Genomic DNA, 23,628 nt, shown 5'->3' with positions numbered 1-23,628 from the left:
CACACTATTTTGGATTATGTTTAGGTACAACAAAGCCATTTTCACAGGTGACAAACAGTCTTATCACTCAATGAATACATCTGTGCATTTGGATCCAGCAAATCTAATTGTTTAATAGCAGACTGAATGTTATTTTCACACATCTAATGATACTTTATCCAGAACTTGGCCTGAATGCTAACTTTTTTGTAGTACACTCACACTATTTTCCTGAAATCATGTGGCATTCAAAATTATCTTTTCATCTCGAGTAAAAATGACATGGCTGCCCTTCTCATTCAAGAAAGAACATGTTTTTTTTTCTGCAAGTAATAGCAAATTAGGTTTTCATAGTAACCGGTTTAACTCCTTCCACATTTCTTTTTCACTAAAAAGAGCATATTGATTTACAGCATTCAGTAGGATAGCATTCAGACACTAGTTGACATAAGGAACTGAATAAGTCACCTGAATAAGTCAACTGAATAAGAAAACCATTCTGTCAGCAGTTTCAAAGGAGTGCTGCTCAAAAATTTCCTTTGATTTCTACAGAAGAAATAGTCGCGTGTTTTGAAGCCTATGAGGAGAAGTCCAAACAGTTCTAAAGGTTTCAGGAATGTGCTGATAGGAGTTCGAAGCAAAATACGTACAATAAATACAACTCTACACAAAAAGTCTGCTCAGCTTAATGATTCCTTACAAACTGGGAACTCAGCCCACATTCACTGAAAGGTTCACATACTTTTTGTGTGAACTTAGGCCAAGCTACTTTATGGTTTCACATCAAAAACACTCAAATTCTGAGGGTTTTGCATGGCTTCAGTGTGAAATTGGGTGAAACCAGTATTTTGCGTGGAGTTCTTGTACCTAGCTCAATCCAAACACAAAGTAAAATTTGACAAACAAGTAGATTAAAGGCAAGTAGGTTAAAGCTAAAAAATGCATAAAACTACCAAGTTATGCACAGCTATGAATGACACTTCTTTTTCAGGTCATTTAACACTAATTAAAAATTGAGGAAAGGGTTCAGAAGTCCTGAGGTCCTTGCAAAATCTGTATTATGATCCGAAACAATTTAGTTCAAACTGTTGCAAGCATATTTTGTGGAAGGCACTGCCTAAATTGTGCTGCTGCTTTCACAGATTTTCCTTAAGTTGCTTAGAAAAGAACAAGCTGAATTATATAAGAAATTTTTACATCTAACAGGGAATACTTGTTAATGCTCCTCCACACACATCCACACTTGTATAAAAAGTTCTGAAGTTAACTAAGTTAATATAATATCTTAGAGCTAAGACATGAATAAAACAGAATAGTAAGAAAAGAATGTGATTAAAAGTAACAGAATTTGATTCCCTAGTGCTTACTACCTTACACGGATAATTATACCTACTAAGAAAGGACTGTAGAAGAGCATCTTGATTTTAATAAATCAAAAAAGCAGGATTCTTTTCTTGACCTTCTTACCTTAATTTCACCTGCAGAGAACAGTAATACAAGATTCAAGATAGGAAAGACCCCATTTCATGCTCATAAGGCCATATGTTTCAAATCCTGAAATACAACAAAGATGTATTCCAAAGACCTTTCACACAAGCTTGCTACAGACTAGTTCTCTTCACCTTGGTTACCAATCACAACTACTTTTCTGTACATCAATTTTGCAGCATTCTTAGAGAACATTTCCATGACACTTTGCCTATGAGCACTTTGGCCCATTTTTTTTTTGTTTGCAGAAATGTTTAGAAAATCACATTCCCATCTGCTTCATCATCAAAACAAAAACTGAAAGTAAAAGAATGCAGTGAGCAGAAAAAACGTGCACATGGTTTGCTGACCACCTGTGCAATTTGGGAGGATGTACTCAAGAAGTTTTGCTGAAAGAAGGAAAGGCATTTCTGGGTAGACATTGTTACCAGCTTGCTAAGAACTGAATGCTGTGAAAATCAAAACTCACTTCTACATTTGTAGATTATGAGACACATTGTGGGAACATTTGTTCATTGGATAAATGCTTTCAGTAACAAAAACACAGGAAAACAGAACATTTTGCATTGTATTATTGTACAGCTCTGTTTCTACACATTTGCACTCAATGTGTTTTACAGCGAGAGACAATAAACTGAGAAATTAGGGGAAAAAAATGACACCCTGCTGTTAGATCTCTCCACTACACTAAGTGCAAGTCCACACCTACAGATATTTTCACTGCACAACTCTGAGCAGTCAGAATATGAAGAGCAAGAGCCTCTCTCAGAGGACTGAAACACACAGATGTCTTTATAGTCTCATAAACATAGAATGATGATTAAGCACACCAGAGATAAATAACGCTTCTTTCACCTTCAGGCAATCTGAGAGAATTGCTGCCAAGTGGTTCCCTTTAAACACAGTTGTAAAAGAAATTAGTTCTACCATGCATTTGCCAAGAGTGTTTCAGTGTCATGAATTCTCTCAAATAACAGCTTCCTAAGATTTAAGTGCAAGAGAACAGCTAAGAATTAGGATTTTTACTTATTTATTTAAGATAATATATAGCAAGGTTTTGTGTTGTTGCTGCTGTTTTTCCCTCCCCTTTGCTGTGTCATTTCAAGTAATTACCCAAAATCTGGGACTTTACCATCTGGAAGGCAGTTTGCCTAGTTGGTGCTCTCTCGCCTGTGGCACTCATGTATCATGTGTTTTGTGATAAGAGTGTTCACAATTGGATTTTATCTGCATAGTACCTAGGAGGATTGTTTTACAATTGTATTTTTTAAGTTTTTAAGGTCTATGGGAATGAAGTCCAGCATGACAAATTCTAAGTCACTTAAGCAAAGAAAAACTTAATGTCTCAAATTCTACAAAGAAATGCATATTGAAACAGGAAAAAATTACGCGCCACCTCACTGCTCAGAAATCTTAGTGAAATGCTAATGCTGTATGGTTCCTTATTCTAGCTTGTCCTGTGCTGAAATCTCATGGTAGTTTTATGAAACAGGTAAGGAGAAATAAAGATACCAGTTTTTTTTTCTAATATTCTCATTTAGATTAAGGATGTTCCTGCAATGCTATAGATCTGTTTATACTTGTAACTGTACCCAACAGATCTAGATACTTAGATTTATATTTAGTATGTATCTCTACAAAAAGATAAACTGGTACCTATGTTGTCTAACCTACTGGTATTATTAGCTCACTCAAATATTACAAGCCTCGGTACCTAATGCACTTGAGTGAACTCATCCCGAGCACGCTCTCACCATCTAAGGACACTGCAGTTCTGGATTCTTGAAGAAAAAGGGCACATTTATGCCAGTGTTCCAGTTTCACATTTTACAAAATCTACATTTTAAAGAAAATTAATGTTGGGGAACGCTCCGGTATCCCCAATGGGTTGCCCTACCGGTACTCGCGTGGGGAACGCACGATCAACTCAATATGAGATGCGTCCAATTTTATTGTAGCAACACACCATCTTATATAGCATACATGCTCCCAGGGATACAGGGTCTATGCGACCAAGCGTATAAGAGAACAATACCGTTATCCAGGCTAATTTTGTGTACAGCACATGTTGTTAAGTGCAGAACTCTACTAGAAACACCACATTCCACGTATCTAGGGATTACATCATTACATCATAAATCATTAGTAAATCAGTAGCTACGTGCTGCCGAGCAACCTGCTTCTCAACAATTAAAATGATGAAAATCTTTATAGAGGTTTCACATGATCAGCCTTGTCTTCAATTTATAAATTATTGGCAGTTTCTGTGAGTTCTTGTTACCAAAACAATTATTAACAACCGAATGTGCTGGAATATTTGGAGATATGTGTTAACCAGGGTTATCCAGTTCAATAGTTTATAGAGTCAGCAAAAGCCTCTCATTTTTGTGTTTTTTTTTTTAAATTATTATTTGGTTTCCTGTTCTCCTCAGCAGCTGCATTCCTACAGTCTGCAACTCTGTATATCAAAGACTGTCACAGGTATCTGGACTTGCACGGCACTATAATGAAGTCAGGTTACCCTGGTCTTATAATATTCAGGCACAGCTATGACTATCTGCCAGTTTCTTTTTCGCTGTGCAGAGTTGATCGGTGTATTCCCCAGCACTGACAAAAAGAAAATTCAGATCATTCAACCCCAGAAAACAGAAGTCCTTATTCTGGTATAAGTGGATCAGTATTAGCAGTGTCCTATAAAATCTGGGAAAGCTGCTTTGTCTCTGACATAACATATATTATTCATTTTGATAACAACAAACTCATAATTGTTTTACAAATCTCTTCTAACACTTGATCCCCAAACTCTACAGATAAGGCATACCCCCTTGTAGATATGAGAAACGTATTCACATGCTCTCTAACATGACAAAAATAGCACAGCTATTTCTGTAAAGTCTGACTTACTATTTCTGCAGTGTTAAAGGGCCATTCACTGCATTTTTCCTTCTTCTGAAGGAATTTACATAACTCATGCCACTAACTCAGTGTACTACAAAGATATGAGGTCAGCTGACAGCCTGTCTATGAATACACAGATAAAGTAGAAGAGGTAGAAACATGATTTTGACTCATGCCTTTGCATTGGTTTATAGAGATATTTTTCTAGATGTAAAAATGGTTTAGATGTAAAATATAGTATTATATTTGTATTGTATGACAGATATAAGCATAAACTATAATAAGTTTGAGACTTTTCAGCATCGTAAGATAAAAAAAAAGAATATACCAATATATAGGAAACTATTTGCAAAAATTATTTAGAGTATGCAAAGAAAAATACTTATGCCCATGCCAACACTGACTGTCTATGAAAGGACAACGCATTGTAATTTATTTACCGTACTTAGCACTAAAAGAACAAAAATAGGCTTAGCATGCTTTAGCAAGAGAAGTTTAAAAAAAAATTGAAATCTAATATTCACATAGGTAAAGCTGGGAGAAGGACACGATGGAAAGAAAGTGGATTACAAAGTTTATGGGGTGTGCAGTATGCTTTTTGTATGCTTTCTTTCAAGGGATTGTTTTAAATTACATCACCTTCAATTTTATATGCTCATGGCTTTAAGATTTTGTTTCTTCACAATATTTTTCTACTACCACGGAGTTCTTTTTTTATGGGTAAAATTTTGTTCATAAATGTTAACACAAATTTTCATATACTAATCAAGGAGCTGATTGTGCTTTTAGAGAAGTTTTGTTTTAAAGTCCTGAATTTTCACTTAAGGAATTTTCACTTCCCTCCATTTACTTAGCTCTCCACAACTTTCATTTCCCAGGAAACTAGTGGAATGGTGCCAGACTTCTCACTCCTTGTTTCTCAACTTTTACTCCCCATCACATCACAGAAGCATACTTTGGAATCAGTAGCTGTGCACACACCCACTACATGAAGCTTTTCTGCACCACACAAATATTTCAGAAGACTATAATCCATTGCCCTTCTCACTCCAGTCCTTGATATTCTTCCAAAACTCTGTTAAAAGACATTTTGTGATGTTAGAATTCCTTTACTGGTATTTCCTTTCAGCTGTTCTCTACATATATTACTTGTCAGCCTACATTTAAATAATTAACTAAGCATTCGTTTCTCTATTTCTTCTTAAATGAATTTCAGAATTCAGACCTATCCTTATTTCAAGAAGTACATTCTAGTAAAATCTGTGGAGATAACATATGAATTATGAGTTCACTTCTCAGTGTGGATTGTCACAGCTACTAGATTAAGTACAGAAAAGTAGATATGCGTATACCATAAAATGTAGAAAGTGTCACTACAAAACTGCCCATTAAATCACACACTTTTTTTTGAGCAACGATTTTTCAGAAAACTTTCTGGTCTTTGGTAGTTTAAGCATTCAAGCATTTTAAGATTTCTTGACTACAAGTAATAGAATCCTAAAAGTGAATGTTCTTTCATTAAAAGGATGTACAACAGTTAAAAAAATGTATCCTCCCTCAACAAAGGAATGGAAAAACAAACTCAAAAATATAAATGGCCTTTCAAATAATTATAGCATCTGTGTAGTCAGAACTTCGAGATTTGACAGCAAGGAGATGCACATGGATGGAGTCTTTGTTATACAGCTTGGGAAAGTTAAGGTCCCTAAGCAGAACGAAGCATCCTGAAATGGCAGATTCTAAATATAAGAAAAATGTAACAAGCAGGGAAAGTCAAATAGAAATTGCACACACACACAAATTACTAGTCTCCTCTGTTCCACACCTGACATGGTACTACAGAAAACTGTAACACATTATTCTTTGGATTCCAACCTTGATATTCTTCCAAAGGTCTCACAAAAAATATTTTGATACTTATTTTTTTTTTAATTTTCTTTTCTTTCAGTAATTCTCTGCTTAAGCTATATCGCCATCTCCCAGTTAAATCAATTCCAATTTTCTTCCACGACCCCTCAGTGAATTGTGAGGACTTACAGGGGAAAAAGAAAAAAACACCTCTACAAGAAACGATGCATTTCACTGCACCCTTCAGCAGAAACACTGCAGTCATCTACCATCAAGACTGATAAACTCTGCCAAAACAAATATATTCAATTAAAAAGAAACAAAATAAAGACAAAACAAAGCAAATTTTCAGTCAATTCTACGTTTGCTGTACAAAGATTACTCTGAATTTTTGGTATAACTTCTACAGCTTTGGTGGAAGGCCTATCTTCCACAAATCAGACTTCATTTTGGTTTGTTTGTTTGCTTTTTTATCCTCAGAAAAAAAAAAGAACAGAGAAATTAAAGAAGACTCAACTTTTTTTCTTTTTTTTTTCTTTTTTTCCTTTAGAGGGAGATCAAAATTGCTTTTATCCTAGAGTATCTAAACTTTCTCTAATTGTTCAATAATTTATACTTACTGGTATATAAAGGTAAATGATTGTGTTTATACTGTTACTGACCTACAATATTTTTTAATGGAAGTTGCCACTTAACAGATATCAAAGTTAAACATATGTACACTTGAAAGTTATTATGTACTTCACTAAAGAGAAAGGAGTTTCAAAATCTACAAAATTTCTATGTCATACAAATACAATTATAATTTGTAAATTTTTCAAATCAGCTTTGTCTCAATGGTACAGTTGAAGCCAAATTTAACTAACATGCTTTACTATTTTGCATGTTCACTGCTCATTTTAAAATGCTGCCATCGCTGACAGTTGCTTTGGAAACATGTGGTAGTCCATGAAGAGTAGAAAAATATACACCATAATTTATTTCCCTTAGCTTCACTGCAAGTCTGTAAGATAAATTAGATTTTCCAATTACCTTCAGGGAAAGCAGTGACATTTTCTGTTCTCCTTTAAGCACTTAGAGTAGATGAAGAACAAAGAAGTCAATAAGCACTAGTAGCTATGCCATCCAATATGTAATTACCAGTGCAGTATTTGGAATACAATGCTACTCTATTTTCTAAATTTTCCATCTAATGGCAGATTTTATAGGCTTTTAAATTTTAACTGGCTATTGAGTGGTGGCCATTAAGAAGAAAGAAGAGCACTTCCTGAAATTAAACAATTTTTTCCATATTTCAAAGTACTTTCTGAAACACATCTCCAGAACACTGAATATTTTCCTGCTGCTAAGCAGAACTAGCTGTAGTCTTCTAAATCATCTACTGCTTCTACAGAATTTTCCAATTCTCTTTTGAACATGCCATCTGGATGTAGAGAGACCAGATCAGGAAAGTCAAGGCACAACTGGAACAGAACTTGGCAAGGGATATGAAAATTCACAAGAGATTCTACAGGTACTATGATGAGAAGAGACAGACCAAGGAGGGTGTACCCCCTCACATAAATTAAAAGGGAAAACTAGCTACAACAGACGTGGAGAAGGCTGAGGTTCTCAAGTTCCTTACCTCAGTCTTCACTGGCAAAACGATTTCTCACATCTGTTATATCCCTGAATCTCTAGGTGGGGGTCAGGATTGCAAAATTCCCCCCACTGTAAGAACAGAGTAAGTTCAAGACCACCTCATGAGGATAAATGTGTAGAAATCTGTGGGGCTGGACGTGCATCCCAGGGTTGTGAAGCCACACTCCATCATATCTGAAAAGTTGCAGCTGTCATGTGAAGTCCCTGGTGACTGGAGAATGGAAAACATCACTCCCATTTTTAAGAAAGGGAAAAAGGAAGAGTTGGGGAACTACAGGCTGGTGAGCCTCACCTCTGTGCCTGGGAAGGTCAGGGAGCAGGTCCTCCTAGAAGTTATGTTAAAGCACATGCAAGACATTGAGGTGATCCAAGACGGCCAATACAGCCTCACCAAGGGTAGATCATGCCCGACCAGTTTGGTGGCCTTCTGTGACCGAGTGACAGCATCTAGTTCAAGATCTGAAGGGACTATGAAATTACTTTTCCAATGATGAGTGAAAACACAGTCAGACACATGCAGAAAATAAGACCCTTGCAGCCTGAGGCACTACACAGTGCCAAAACATTCATATGAAGGGGAAATGGCACTAGTGCAATGTATAGTGATGCTGAATAAGACTAATCAGAAGTACAATTTAATCCAATTTAATTTGAATTATATTCATTAGGAGGTGTATTTATATTGTTTATACTTTGAGTATCTTTTCCATTTTTACTTCGTAATGATTCTATGATGAACTCTGGTTAGATGCCTAACAAAGAGAATTATATAGCTGGCAAAGGCAGCTGTCTGATTTCATCTCTGTGAAGCACATGTCAGAACACAATGGAGGAGATTAATTTAAGTAATCTGTATGCAGTGCACATCACTAGCAAGATCATAGCGCCACAGCCACTTTGTTGGCTAAGGATTATCAGACCGTATATCCTGCCTCAGGAAACATATTGAGCAAGTCCTTGTGCTGATTAAAGAAATATGCCACCAGACTGACAATTCTTGTTTCTAGCTACTGTCTTTTCCTCCTTCCTTAACAGTCACTCTTAAACAAAGATGTATGTAGCAACTACTTGATCTGTCAAAGCTGGTGTGCATCTTGGAATGGCTAAATCACCAGAGGATGAGAAGAGTGCCATTATTTAACAGCTACATCTTAGAGCATTTAGCAGCATGACATTGAAGATAAACCAGCTGTTCAACCTACTTGCATGAGAAATACCAGAAAACACAAAGAACAGTGTTCCACAAATGAATACTTTGTATCCTCCCATTTTAGCTGAGAGTCTTGCATCTTTGTTTTGAATTATCTGTTAAAAAATTAGGACTGTGTGATTTTTCTGTCTATGCAGAAGGTGATAATTGAACTACAAGGATAAAGAATTATTTTTTATTGCATTCAATTAACGGCCTGTCATCTATAGACTACTACAAACGTGGCACTCACAAGTACGCTGGATGTCTTTTCAAGTTTGAGAGCAGCCTGAGTCCAAAGAGAGGTCTTGGACTGAATCAATTCACGTTTCCTTCTAGGCACTAGAAATACATATTTACGGCCAGTAAGCAGATTTTGCTGAAAGTGCAGAGGAGACCCCTAAATAACCTCGGCTAATGCTAAGATAAAGCATTGTTATGTACACTGCTCTTATCCTTCATTTCTCAGGAATCTAATGCCCATACAGAAAAATAGCTACTTATTGTAAGACAACAACAAAAAAGTTCTCTGTTCCTATGCATGTGCAAAACCCAGATATAAGAAATACCGTCTGACTGATTCTGAGAAGTGGCACTCTGAAAATGGGATTAGGAGAATGAAAAGTATGAGTCCTTTCATCTTTGTAACCGTGATAAATACTCTTAATAGTCACTTCAGATATGACAGAGTGAATGTTTTAAACACTCCCCATTGGATTACACAAATAGAGTATGGCTCTGTGCCTTTAATTGACATTCTGTTGTTGCTGCTGTTAATGGAGAAAGTTGTACTACAGGCAGTGTTTCTAGAAGCTAAATAAATGTATTTGCACTCTGTGTTTTGAATTGTTATCATCAGATATTCTGCCACACAAACTCTGACAGTCTGTTGCCACATGGGTTCTTTTTACTGTCGTCGTTCAGAGAGGAGGCAGAGTGTATACACTTTTCTTCATTTACAATTACTTTTCTATCTGCGTGATCAAAAATTTAACCACACAGCGCAAGTTACAGCATTGCTTATAGGAATTATTATTAATAATTCTTAATAGTAGCAACAGCAATATGCATTACAGCACAGAGAATGAAACCAAAGACATTTGCAAACTATGTTTAAATGTTGCAAATTACATGAATAACTGAAAAGCAGAAGTGAGTTGATAGATATTAAGAGATTATTTAAATTACCTTGTTAAAAAAACATATAGCTATACACTTTTTTTTTTAATGTATTTGTTTTGGTGGGTTGTGTTTTTTTGTTTTGTTTTATCTGGTATTTTTTCTGAAGATTTTACTGTGTTTTATATTACCCCCATCTCATTAGCAAATCTTCAGTAGCTCAACCAAAAGAGGAATCAAAACTTGAAACAGCTATCAACTTAAAAATGGAGCCATGCAATAAAGTGCATTAAAACTCTTAGGGTCTTTGCCACTGAATCACTCTTTCACAAGAAGGTTTCCTGATACTGTGAAGACCATCAGCCCTGCGTGGAGCTAACAAGGGGCTCAAGACAGACAAAAGAGCTGCCAAAACTGAAGTTCTCTTTGATATACAGAAATGCTTATTTTCGATGATGAAGAGATAATCATGATGGTTCAAGAAAACTTCTCTCCTTGTTTTTATGTATCATGTATACTTATTGAATGACTACTATTTAGTGACATCTCTACCTAAAATCTTATTTTCATCTTCTGGGCTTTATAGGTTTAAATCACCTGCTGCTTCATGTTTCAGAGCAACAGTAAAAATATCCAACTGCTTTTCAAGAAATTATTTGCATTTCTCTGAAAGTGGCCTAAAAGTAATCACCTTAAGTATTTGAATAAATTTCTACACAGTTATAAATGGCCTGAATAAAAATTCCACCTATGAAATTTTTCCTATTTCAGAAGTTAAGATCCCTTTCTTGCAGCTTTAGAGCTTTAGTGAAACTGCAGTTGTTAGCCAAGAGATTAAGGTAAGTGTGGGAACAACTGTCTCCATTCTCAAACTACATTCTCTTGCACTTCAGAGAAAGAGGCTGAATTTTCAAAACAACATATACAAATACGTAACTGGAAGTTGCACAAAATCAATTCCTTTCTTATCCATCAAATCTCATTCTCCTGTGGAGCTGAACTGAACTTGAGGACAAAGAAAATTAAGAAAAATGCTAAAGAAAATTATACTTCCTATGGCACTAACACCTCCTATTCTAAAGTCTGTTAGGAAGACAAATAGTCAGAATCTTTTCTCCACTCAACATCAGCCTCATTTTCAGAGCCCATACCGTAACTCTGATTCTCCAGGCTGGCTCCTTTCCTGATAAAAACCTCAGCACCTGGACTGAAGCCTTTGCATTTTTATACTGCTGATCTATGAATCAGTTTCATTAAGGAGGATTAAATTTACACGATTGCAGAAATATTACGTATTTTAGTATGGTAGTCCCTAACAAAAGTACAGCTGACATTCATCTAACCCAATTGCTTTCTATCATAATAATTAATGTTTACTTTTAAACTAACAAAAATACTGAATTAACATACTTGTTTTTCAATACTCTGCATATATCCTCACCAGATTCACCTAGAATGAGCAGACCTGATAACATCAGAAGATGTATGACAGCATTAAACGTAGACCAAAAATACTTCTTTTTCCATCTCAAGATGCTGTTTAAATAGCAAATTTTCTATCTAGCATTCTTTTCTTTTTTTTTTTAACTTCCTGAACATTTTTCAGCTACTCAACAGTATGTGATTTTAGATAACCTATCCTGGACAATGATATTATATAATAACATGGTTTGAAATTAAAAGATGCCACCTAGTAAAGGTGAAAATGCCTATAATAAAACATCTTCTGCACAATAAGGACACACAACATCCAACATATTGTTGGGGAACAACGAAATATCAAACAATTACTTTCTGGAAGGAAATAAGAAAGATAAATTGACAAAGACTGTATAGAAAGCTTAGCAATGTCCATTTTCCTCCTCCCTTTTACTCCACACAGATACGCTAAATAGGCTGGATATGTTAAGAGACCTATATATTTTTTAAAAATGGATCCTACAAATAACGACAGCATTACAGGAGACTGACTTCCCAGGGACTATAGAATGAACCTGAATACAACAGTAGGTAACAGATTCATTCATCAAACTGACATTGAGAGAGGAAGAAAAAGGTTGGGAAAACAATCTAGAAACATTCCCATAAAAGCATTCTTTACACAAATACTTACTATAGGGGCAACACTGGAACAAGAAAGAGTAAACAGAGATTACCTATTTAGAGAAAATTTCTAACCATCAAAAAGGCAGGGTTTGGAACAGGCTTCTACTCCCAGTATTGAGGAACATGAGAAGGGAGCTGAACACTAACCTTTCTGTGTGAAAGGTGCTCTCAGAGTGTGCAATTGTGGTCTAAAACCCATAGTCTCTGAGAGTAAACAATATACAACAAAACCTCAGGAGTGTTCTATGTGTTTTCTGTCTGGAGAAATGCAGAAAGAAAAACTTCTAAACCTTGACAACTACTGTGAGGTACACTCGTTGATCATCAGTCAGCCCTAAGCATACAAGAAATGTATGTTTCAATAACTGCAATAAAAAGAGAGTACAAATCAACACAATTGTTCTTATGTATGGATTTAAGTATGCATCTTTTTGTTAATAAAGTTATTTTTTCAAGTCAAAGAAAAATGAGCACAGAAGATCACTAATAACTACGGTACCTACTACTCACTAAAATAATTCAAAATTTAAATAAACTATACCTAAGATGGACTCAATGAATCAGAGGCTCTCCCATTTTCTGCAGATGTTTCCACATTAGCTATGTTCTAATACATTCACCTGAAACTTCTGACAATTGTGACAAATTGGAATAATTAGCATAATTTAGGTTCTAGGATTTATAACTTTAACATGTTGATGAAGAAAAATGATTCTGCTGTCAGATTGCCAGAATGTGAAAATACTTCATGGGAAAGAGGGGAGGAAAGAAATGCACACAAAACCCTCCTCCATTTTCTTTTTCCATTTATGAGACTATTTTTCAAAAAGTGCAGTCATGATTCTGCATGTTTCTGGATTTGCCCACCCCCCACAGGCATTCTGAAAGGTTTAAATCCTTCAAATTTCAAGCAGAATTAACTTTACTGATTATTGTAAAGAGATCAATACAACTGGACTTGCTTTTCTTTCATTTTCATTTGGTATCTCCTGTCTACTTGCTTTTAAGTATTACTGGACATTTCTGAAAGGGTCTTTGGTGAATGAAAACTAAAAGATCATCTCTTGGCAACACAGCCAAGTGAACAACCTTCCTTTACTGCAATCTAATCTTGGCTATGGTTCAGAAACACAGACTGCAGCTCAAGACATGTTCTGAATAAATTGGGTTGTTAATGTCATGCTACTGTAGTACCTGAATAATGTCCAGACTGCATCAGTCACCAGAGCTTTTGGTTTATCTGTTCCCATTCTGCCATGTTTACGTTAAGAACCACAGGCACACTAAATCTTCAAACATACCAATCTACTTGAAATAATGCAGCTTATTACTAACTGAAAGGAAATCAGATCAATGGAGATGAATTGTATAAGCAGATCCTTTTTCCCCTGAAATCTACTTTGAAGTATCCCTCAGCGTAATAAGGAACTCATGTTTCAGATTTTGCACTTCCATATTATGCAAAATATTTTCATCATTTTGTGGAGCTGAGGCTTTTTGTTTTGGTTTAAATTACTGATAGCTCACAAGAGGATAGCATTTAAGTCTGATTTTCGTTTATTTTACCTAACAAGGTAAAAAGGCCCTAAAATACACATGCTATCAACTTATCAAAATACCTGAATATAAAGTCTAAGTGCAGTTTCCTATACAGTATCAAGTCAAATGCTGATAAACTTATCAGCTTCTCTGGGGCATCCAGAGATATTATATCTTAATAATTTCATGTAATATGACATTTAGATTCTCCTAAACTTAGACAGTAACTGAACACATGCTTCAGAGACCTAGATTTTGTACTTTGTGACTCTGTTTTACACAAATTCCTGAGTAGGTCTGGCAAAAAAAACAAAAACAAAAAAACAACTGTCCAAATGGAAAGCATTGTTTTCTCATACTAACAACCTCCACACTTCTCCCTACCACCCCCCTGCACACACACATTTTTCTTTTATTTTCTTTCTTTTTTTAGTTAATAATTCTTCTCTTTTCAAATGCAAAATGCAATAAATTGTATCAGAAGCACTATTTTTTGGTGCAAAAATACAAAAATACAAAACAAAACACAAAGCAAAGCAACCCATATCAGTTTTGTGTCTGTACTGTAAATCTCTGCCACTGTTCTACTTCATTTTTACAGACCCAAGGTTTCTAATTTCCTCCTCCTTTCCCTTGGTGTTAAAATCATTCTCTCTTTTGTGCTCAACTATCAACAAAATCCTCTTGCTGCATATTATTTGTAATTTCATTGTAAAGATTAATTTGGTTTAATGCATTTTCAGTTTTCAGGAAGTTGTCATTGGCTTTAGTAGAACGCAATTTTTTATTTCAGTAGCTATAGCATAATCTGAAATGATATATCTTTTGCAATAGCCCAGATGTTACGTTTGACTAATATCCCCAGGCACATACTCCCATGATCTGCCGTATGTTCCAATTTGCAACATTTTCCCCTCTCACTCGGTTTCAACCAGAAGTGTCAGGATTACATCTCGGCTTTTGCATTTCAGGAGATAACACAAGTGTACCAATGCACAATTACTCACTACAGAGAGGAATCATGGGCGTAGCTGGTCCCAGGTTGAGCAGAAGGAGCTGGCAGAAGATTTGCAGGCTTTGCTCTCCTTCTCAATGTGTATCTGCTTCCACCCCATACTCTTCTCCTTTAAGTTACAGTTCCAACTTACTCCCAGAAGAGAAACACTGCTTCTAAGGATATGCACCTGTAATGTAAAACATTTCATCTGTTAACAATTTCTGAAAACTTCCAGAAATAACATACAAATGACGTCCTTTAATTGTTTCAATGCAATATTTAGTCCTTAATATTATATGACACAAACATAAATACTGACTGCTTCTATTGCTCAAAAATCATAGCATGAAATAACTGAGTTTAGAGACTGCTATTTCAGCTTCCACTATCAAAATGTAGATACATATTTTAGCGCTCTGGAATTCTCATTGTCTCATGATTTCCAGACATTTCTCCACTGCATCCCAGTGGCCCTAAAATACAGTTGTTTATCAATTGGCTTGCAAACCAACAAATAGTCTCATTATGACCAGTTTTTCTACAGGAATTCATGTATCTGCTTGTTTATTTGTTTTCCCCATGAGAAATCAAAAGTCTTCATATACAGCACAGTTAAAAGACCAACCTTATACTGCAGATGATTCTGGGGAAATAATTTCCAGCCATTTCTGAATGTGTTTTAAAGTGCTTCCTATTCAGTACTTCATATTTACTTTATTACAATATTCTATATTAAAATATATATATATTGTTATACAGCTGTTTTTATAGACTTAATTCTGAAGATGCACAAATGAAAAAAATAAAAGACCGCAGTAGAAAAAAAAGGACAAAGTACTGTAAAGGTTACTTTTATAGTCAAATTGTTGCTCTAAAATGAGCACAAGGCCTTTTTCAATATCTCCCTCTGGCACCAAGAGGCATTTGCATTAGGTCTCTTATCCACAGCCATGTCAACAAGTGGTGTAGCTAAAGCATATTCAATATTTCACATACACTCTAGGAGGGGAAAAATAAAAAAAGTTGAATATTTATTTCTCAGAGAAAGTAAGCAATGCTGCCAGGCTCAGCTCTGCCAAGTATGCAAGACGTGTCAGAAGGACCAGGTGTAAAAACAAAAACAAACCCCTAAAAATAGAAATTCCATTTCCACAATGTCACTGCCAGTGAGTGACAAGAACCCTCAAGAACAAGTCTTCACCTGGCAGACATAAGTTGCACAGGAGCAGTAAGTGTTCCTTTATACGCATTATAAAGTTTCTATATTCAATCATCAATACTTTTTTATGGCTTAAAAGATATAATTAACAATATTACCTTGATAGCTAATGACTTAGAAAAAGATATTTTCCACTGTTTAGATCAGTGTTTTAACAGAAATTTAAGACATTGGCTGTAGTCTTAAAAAAACACGCCATGCAAAACAGAGCTGGGAATAAAAATGTATGTATGTGTGTCCTTCTAATGTTAGGAAATGTTGGAAATCTTCTAAAGCATGCCTAGTAAGTAGAATCAAGAAAACTGCAAATATGTGAGGCTCCACTAAAAAGACAAATGAAAGCAGAAAAAGCAGGTTACTGTGCAGCACTCAGACATATTAGTCAGTTACACTGTTCAGTTAGGTACAAAAACAAACCGATGTGAGCAAACTGGTAGAGAAGGACAAATCGGTTCAAGTTTCCTTCAGTCTGAGAAACTCAGTAAACTCATGAAGATCAGTCCCAAACTATTGGTATTAACCCCCTAGGCTTATTTTCTGCAGCAGAGGCAGCAACAAAGGGAACTCAGCCTTCCACAGCGCTTTTGTGAGGTTCAGTCATTTCTTCACATCCTCGCTGCACTTGTCAGCAAGAGGTAACAAACTGCAGGCTGGACTGCTGGGTTGCCCAGAAGCCATGGCAGACCAGCCGCAGCCCTACCTGAGCCAAGCCAGCAGCTGTCTGAATGTCACTGACTGGATCACACCTCGGAAATACAGCAGCATCTGCAGCCAGCAAACTGATGGAAGCAACATAACTTTATAGGTGTGTGGCAGTAGGGAACTAGTTTACTTAACTACACTGTAAAGAGTGATCAGTGCCCAGGTGACATTTTATGGGCCAGATTCTCAATTTGGTTTTAATTACATTATTCCCATGCACATATATGAAATCTTGCAGTTATAATGAAGTAGCTTGGCAGTCACAAATCCCAAAAAGCAGTGAACTGCTCTACGTGCACATGTAAACGCTCAGGATCTCACATGTGTCTGTGCTTTCTGAAGTCTTTTGCTACTCTTTTTAAAATCTGTTCTTGCATCAATACCAGGTAAAAGACTTATTTGATGGCTCTGGCAGCTCCTCTTTTCTGCCTGAAACCATTTGGTATTCAGAAACTCAGCAATCCTTACCTACGTACATCTCCTGGAGTGCGTGATTGCAGTGTCTGAGGCATGGACTCAGATGTGAATGATCCAAATCATTTATTACAGGTTCTAACATCCATTGTACACATTCAAAAGTTTTCTCTTTTAACTTTCCCACCCACCTTTGTGGAATGCTTTGCTGACATGTAAACACTCCTTAACCGCGCATGCAGGTGCTTATCCAGTCAGAGCCATGAGTTGGTCCTAGCCATGCTGTCTTCCTCCAATCAGGGTCATCGTTATGCAGCTTCCTTGACTTTGCTTTTCTCTTCTTCTGGAGATGTCCTTGGTTCTCAGCCTTCCCTTCTCATGCTGTTTATCTTGCTTCGCAGCTTCTGCTTTTAATAGTCTTTCTCGTATCCCCACACATGATTTTCTAGGCATTTTCTGACCTTAACTAGCATATAAAGTTCAAACCATAACATACTGGAAAATGATGTAACCATGTTCTAAAAACCTTGGCCCCAAAGTACAGGTCTTAGATTATAACACATAGCTTCTTTAGTATATGACCATAACCAACTTTTCCCTCAACCCCAAAGAATGACCCCACTGTGAGAGTATGGGATACTTCCCCCAGTTGAAACTGGTTTGCCAAACATCCAGAAGTGTAAAACTCATGGGACCAGGAGGGTTGATACAGGGGAGCCCACACCATTACTAGGTTTCAGGAGAGAGAAGAAAGCTCAGTGGAAGTTCCATGTTTCCAGGCTTGTTTTTTTTATTTTTTTGTTGCACAGAAACTAAAAATACAAAATAGAAATCAAGTAGAATTATGGAGAGATGAAAATAGAATTAATCCGCAGAACATTAACAGGAACCATAGGACTCAGTCTTTCTAGTTAAGAAGGGATCAAAGAGAAGTTCTGCATTAATGTGGAAGGCATTAATGTGTTGTACAAATATGACTGCCTAAAAGTAGTATTTCACATAAGGCAAAGCACTGAAAACAGAATCAGTCTTTTGATAAGCCTTTTCATGCAAGAATTTCAAAGCTCTTTACAAATAACCAAAAACCATACAGAAAACCTATCATGAAGATTTACTCTTTTGTGCCGCTGAACTAACAACAATGAAATGGGTGAGGGAGGTGAGAAATTCTGAGTTAGAAGGCAGGTTCTCACTGAATAATTGTCATGTAAAATAGTTTGGACTTGAAGTCCTTTCCTTCCCTGTGCAACCAAGAAGTTGTGTTTTTTAAAAATAATAACTGGAAGAAAAAACAGGAATTTTATTTAGTGTAAGTTTGCTTCTCTGCAAAACAGTCAGTGATTCTTAAGATTTAAAGCCATAACTCTCTTCATGTTAACTATATCAAGAGCTCAGAATTAGTCATTTTGGTGAAAATATTCATAAGCAAGCTAGAAGGTCTTTTAAATAAGTTCTGTTAAGCTTGGCTGGAGGAAGATCTTAAACAGTTTAAATTATGAAGTCCAGCAACATAAATTAAGAAAACAATTCCAGATAAGATCACAAGTGCAGCACCATATCCCAAACAAGTGATGCTGCTTGCCCTTTGACAGATTAGGGTGGATGCTTCAGTTCTTTAGATCAAGATATAAAATTTTAGGTCTCCCACATTGCTGGTTTATCATGAAATTCACAGTATATGATGCCTTGAAAGTATCTTCTTGGGAGATATTTTAATATTTACTAGACCAGTGAGAATGTCATTTTGTAGCTCAATGCTTTGGGAAACATTTTAAAACACTTTGTCCCCCTTTTCCATAGCTGTTGCTTTTAAGTGAGTATGCACTCCCCAGAAACACCCACCTTCTCCTTTGTGTTTTGGTAGGTAAGCTTCTTCTGAGTATGCCACACTGGTTGTGCACCCAGACAAGAAAAAGAAATGACAGGCACCACACCTTAGTAAACCCATCACTATGCCTTGCTGTCAAGGAAGTTGTCTACGGCAGGACATCTTTGGTTTCCTAATTCTCAGATGGGGAAGCAGCCTGGGACATGCCATGCTTCCTCAAACCTTCATGGGGCATCAGGATTTGCAGTGGAGCAGGACGCAGCAGAGAAAAGGATGCATGATTATACTCTCCTTTACGTAGAAGAGAGATGCAAATGTGAAATGCTTCCAGGAACTGCTGCTAAGATCCAGCTATAACAGCCAGAGGTGCAAGCAACTTCTCCTCAAACAAAAGAAGACTGAGGAATAACAATCAGCTTTGTAAGTGTCAGCAACTGAGAGTTGGATTTTGAAACTGAACTACTCCTTAGTACGTTGGCCTTGTAAATACACACAGTTCACAAACTGCTAATCGAGGAAAAGATCTCAATCAATTTAGTTTATTTCTTCTTAGAAGAGTTGGGTGTGTCCATCACTGACGTGTATAATTACTTTGTATAATATCCAAAGAGGCGATTGTATGAAGTTGTTATTCCCCCTTACACCTTGGTCTTCATGTTTTAGAGTAATTAATTAAAAGATTTAATTTTCTTTTTATATCTAGATATTGAGAAAATATTATCTACTCCCAAACCTCCATGTAAATAAACTTACAAAGATGAGTCCTTTAAGTTTCCTTTTGGATTCAGCATCTTGGCAATAAAAACACATTTTTAAGCACAGTAAACAAAGCAAGAAATATTTGGGTGCCATGAAAGGATAATTATAAACTACATCTAGAGCACAATTACTATGATTAGGCTTCCAAAAGTCTTTTCCATACAAATTCAGAAAACAAACAAACAAAAAAAAAACACACACAAAACAATCCCATCCTATCAAGGTAATTGTGGTTCCACTTCTGAATGAAGATTAGATGTTGAATATTTCCAGCAAATATAAATGCCTTCCAAAGCTGCTTTTACAGTACATCAACAACTTTACCTACAGCACTTCTGTTCATTACAGGTTATGTAATCTTTGATTCCTTTATTCCTGTTTTTTCTTTGTTTGTTTTGGTAGCAACTACTTCGAATGATAACTGCTGAAATCCACAGCTCCATTGTATACACAAACTGGACAGATATTTTCATCAACTGATCTTAAGTTCTAACATAATATATTACAAATATGCATCCTTAAACTTTAGTCAGAGTTTAATATAATTAGGCAGAAATCCATACGCTTTACTTCCTCCTCCTACTACCTCGAGAAAGTAACCAGCTTATTAGAAGTGCTGAAGGGATGACATTATACATATATTATTTAAATGTCCAGAGAGCTCTCAGGATTGGTAAAGTGTCTCCCAATCTTCTCCTCTGCCTCAGCCAGACCCACATGGGGATTGAGTGTGAATGCAGGAAAAAAGAAGCGTTATCTGCAAAGAGTTTAATGCACTGTGATACTACTAGCCTGGTTTTGAACACTGGCACAATAAACTTGCAACAACCAGAGTTCAAGGAGAGAATTTCAGGGTATAATTGTCAGACACCTTTACAAGAAAAAAAAAAAAAGCAGTCCAAACAGTCTCTCATGGACAGCTTTAAGAGAACATGCAGACCTGCAGGAAACACCTATTTAATCAACATGACTCCAAGAAAAAAAATATTTACACTTGAAATAAAGCAGGCACTACGCAGTCAGAACAGGAGGAGTATGAACCTAAGATCATTTCACTTTCTATCTACCTTTTTCTTCCCCCTACTCCCCTCCCCACTTCCCTCCCCGACTCCCCTTAGGCATCAGTTCACCAATGGATGGTTCTACCTCTGCTCATATGAATGCACATATGCATATTCATAGGCACAGCCTATGAATATTAAAAAGTCTCAAGAACACCAACAGAAAAATAATCTGTAGCCCTTCTATTACTAGCTTTTTCATACTTTGTGTCATTCATTTCCAGTAATGAAATCACATTCAAACAGATTTGAAGTTAAGAGGTGGCGGGTGAAGATTTTGGAGAGCCTCAATGATGGCAGTTGATTTAAGCTACACAAGAGAAGAATTTTAAACCAAAACCCATACCAGAATGGATTCTCAGACTGGACCAAATAAACTAATAGTATTAAATATTAATTGGTAGTTAATTTTAACATGAATGGTAAAGTCGTGGATGCTGAATTTACACACAGGATAGCTTAGCATATAAATCTCCTGTTTCAAGAACAGAATTTTCCAGGCAAACTGCTAAAATAGTTATCCAATTCAAATTCTTGCTTTTGCAAGTATTGCTTGCATTAAATGTAGAAGTCTTAGAAATTGACTGTAGGTGATTATGCCTATATACCGAGAATTTTATGTATTTGCTTCAGCAAAACATTATTCTTAGAACATTCCCTCATTAAAATCCACATCAACTACCTTGTACTTTTTCTGTAAGACAAATTAGCATGTAATTAAATGCAAGCATATTTGATGGCTATCACTTTGTCCCTTTCATAAATGGAAAATGGAATATAACATCAAGACAGGCAGACAAGACAAAACTCCCTTATAAATGCAATGTGACATACGTATAATACATACACGTGTGACGCATATGCATAATACATACATGTGTGACACATAAAATAGAATCATAGAATCACAGAATTAGCTAGGTTGGAAAAGACTTACAAGATCATCCAGTCCAACCATCCACCTACCACCAATAACCCCACTAAACCATGTCACTCAACGCTGTATCTAAATGTTTCTTGAACACCTCCAGGGACAGTGACTCAACCACCTCCCTGGGCAGCCCATTCCAGTGCCTGACCACTCTTTCAGAAAAGTAGAATTTCCTAACATCCAGCCTAAATCTCCCTTGGCGCAACTTGAGGCCATTCCCCCTCGTCCTGTCACTAGTTACAAGAGAGAAGAGGCTGACCCCCAGCTCACTACAACCTCCCTTCAGGTAGTTATAGAGAGTGATAAGGTCTCTCCTGAGCCTCCTCTTCTTCAGACTGAACAATCCCAGCTCCCTCAGCCGCTCCTCATAAGGCCTGTGCTCCAGACCCCTCACCAGCTTCGTCGCCCTCCTCTGAACACGCTCCAGGGCCTCAATGTCTCTTTTGCAGTGAGGGGCCCAAAACTGGACACAGTACTCAAGGTTTGTCCTCACCAGGGCTGAGTACAGAGGGACAATGACTTCCTAACTCCTACTGGCAACACTGTTCCTGATACAAGCCAGGATGCCATTGGCCTTCTTGGGCACCTGGGCACACTGCTGGCTCATGCTCAGCCGAGCATCGACCAATACCCCCAGGTCCGTTTCCTCCACACAACCATCCAGCCACTCTGCCCCAAGCCTGTAGCGTTGCCTGGGGTTGTTGCGGCCAAAGTGCAGGACCTGGCACTTGGTCTTGTTGAACCTCATCCCATTGGCTTCAGCCCAGAGATCCAGCCTGTCCAGATCTCTCTGTAGGGCCTCGCTACCCCCAGGCAGATCAACACTTTGTGCCAGCTTGGTGTTGTCTGCAGACTTAACGAGGGTGCTCTCAGTGCCCTCATCCAGGCCATCAATAAAGATACTGAAGAGGACAGGCCCCAGCACTGACCCCTGGGGAGCACCGCTCGTGACCGGTCGCCAGCTGGATGTAACTCCATTCACCACCACTCCCTGGGCCCGGCCCTCCAGCCAGCTCCTTACCCAGCAAAGATTGTACCTGTCCAAGCCACGGGCTGCCAGTTTCTCCAGAAGAATACTGTGGGAGATAGTGTCAAAGGCTTTGATTAAGTCTAGGTATGAACTGACATATATATGACTGAAGTATTTCTAGCTAAAAACTCCTTGCAAATGTGAAATGAATAAACACTTACAGAATTTTTCTTTAACAATAACTGAATTGAAGTTTTAATCTAAAATCACTGGAAGGATCAAAATTATCTACCAACAATTTATACCCAAACCACCACCCATCTTCAGTACCTGCTCAGTACTAACAAGGGTAAGAGTTTCAGTAGAACATGACAGTAGATCATGGCATTTACATCTATAATAAATTAAAAAGAAAGTACAGAAAGAAAGCACTGAACATGCAAAAATATATTAGCTAAAAATTCACAGTCAGGAGTACAGCTGCTGGATATTTTGGAGAGAGAAAAGGTTAGAAAAGAATCAAGAAAATAAAGCATAAATCTTATTTACATTAAGATAGAAATAAAAACTAAAAGATGAGTTATCATGTACAACATTGAAACCGTTTGAACTGTTCCTGCATGAAGGTTAAAAAACAACATTTTTAGTTATACAATAAAACAATCTGCCCATTAAAAGCAGAACGAAACAGAACAGGGAGAGATTGAGAATTGCTGTAGGAAAATAAAAGCTGAACACTCAAAGAGACATCAAGATTCATTTCATAGGAATTCAGAGGACTTTAAGTGAGTTGCATCTTTGTTTTCCTCTGTTGTTTTCCATAAGTCTAAACTAAAGGTGATGGACAAGAGATGCTAGTGCAATGCAATCATCAGTCTGGATAAACCAAGCACAATCCTACTAACATTAGGAAAGACTGAAGCGTATCCATGCATAACTA

The 23,628-nt window shown here is 36.9% G+C and overlaps 1 long non-coding RNA gene across 12 annotated transcripts in view; it reads right to left on the bottom strand.

Moving 5' to 3' along the window:
* The window catches only part of LOC110397308, a 297,352-nt gene that overhangs the window by 215,408 nt on the left and 58,316 nt on the right, over positions 1–23,628 (bottom strand). For 11 of the 12 annotated variants that reach the window (XR_002437684.1, XR_002437685.1, XR_002437681.1 and 8 more), the window contains one exon: positions 14,815–14,991. This is a non-coding gene — a long non-coding RNA (uncharacterized LOC110397308). Of the gene's footprint in view, positions 1–14,814; positions 14,992–17,330; positions 20,792–23,628 lie in introns of those variants that run through there. The other variant, XR_002437689.1, reaches the window with a different exon arrangement.

The sequence above is a fragment of the Numida meleagris genome, chromosome 4 (assembly GCF_002078875.1).
Source record: "Numida meleagris isolate 19003 breed g44 Domestic line chromosome 4, NumMel1.0, whole genome shotgun sequence".
Lineage (NCBI taxonomy): Eukaryota > Metazoa > Chordata > Aves > Galliformes > Numididae > Numida > Numida meleagris.
The sequence above is the reverse complement of the archived record's forward strand: the minus strand, read 5'-3'. Positions and strand labels throughout refer to the sequence as shown.